Here is a 1,166-nt window from a genome sequence, read left to right as displayed (position 1 = left end):
GTCTGAAGGTTGATAAGTCCCTGGGGCCTGATTGATCTACATCCCAGGGTACTGAAGGAGGTGGTTCAAGAAATCATGGATGCGTTGGTGATTATTTTCCAGAGTTCGGTAGTTTCAGGATCATTTCCTGCGGATTGGAGGGCGGCTAATGTTTACCACTTTTTAAGAAAGGTGGGAGAGACAAAGCAGGAAATTATAGACCAGTTAGCCTGACCTCAGTGGTGGGAAAGATGCTGGAGTCTATTATAAAGGATGAAATTACGACACATCTGGATAGTAGTAGCAGAAATAACCTGCCGCTCCATTGCCTGGCACAAGACAAGTGCAGAGGGGTGACTTGAGCAGCCACTGCTGGCGGAAAAAGCCTACTGCACCTGGTATTCCCAGGCGGTCTCCCATCCAAGTACTAACCAGGCCTGAGTCTGCTTAGCTTCCGAGATCAGACGAGATCGGGCGTTTTCAGACTAGTATGGCCGTAGGCGCTGGCCCCTGCCTTTTCTCCCTACTTCAAGGCGTGCTGGCCAGCCACATTTTCTTTCTTGCTCTTTCTCTTTATCCCCTTTGGCTTTTTTTTCTCTTTTCTCTTTGCTCTTCCTCCTCCGTGCGTGCTTCCCTCCCTCCGTCCCTCCAGCTGCCTTTCAGGCCAGCCCTTGCCCACCAGGCTCCTGTAGTCTCCCACATCCCCACACAGGCCAACTGCAAGCCCTCCCCCTGCTTCATAGGGCTGCAGCCTGCATTCTCTCATCCTTCCACACTCCTCCACCCCTCCATTTCGGAATGCCGGGCACTGGCCAGTGGGGTACCGCACGGATCAGTACTGGGACCGCAGCTTTTTACAATCTATCTTCAGGATATACAAGATGGTATTCGCAATAACATTCGCAAATTTCATCAGCTGGGTGGCAGGGTGAAATGTGATGAGGATGTTAGGAGATTACAGGGTGACCTGGACAAGTTAGGTGAGTGCTCAGATGCATGGCAGATGCACTTTCACGTGGATAAATGGATCCTTATCCACTTTGGTGGCAAGAACAGGAAGGCAGATTACCACCTAAGTGGAATCAATTTAGGTAAAGGGGCAGTACAGAGAGATCTGGGGGTTCTTGTACACCACTCAATGAAGGTAAGCATGCAGGTACAGCAGGTAGTGAAGAAGGCTAATAGCA

At 50.4% G+C, this 1,166-nt stretch overlaps 1 non-coding gene across 1 annotated transcript; it reads right to left on the bottom strand.

The window, feature by feature from the left end:
* Positions 1 to 362: 362 nt before the first annotated feature.
* Positions 363 to 481, bottom strand: LOC122556408. Its single transcript, XR_006313524.1, has one exon. It is a non-coding gene; the product is annotated as a 5S ribosomal RNA (ribosomal RNA).
* Positions 482 to 1,166: the final 685 nt, after the last annotated feature.

This window comes from Chiloscyllium plagiosum, chromosome 13 (assembly GCF_004010195.1).
Source record: "Chiloscyllium plagiosum isolate BGI_BamShark_2017 chromosome 13, ASM401019v2, whole genome shotgun sequence".
Taxonomy (NCBI): Eukaryota; Metazoa; Chordata; class Chondrichthyes; order Orectolobiformes; family Hemiscylliidae; genus Chiloscyllium; species Chiloscyllium plagiosum.
Note: the sequence above shows the minus strand (reverse complement) of the source record. Positions and strands in the feature narration are given on the sequence as shown.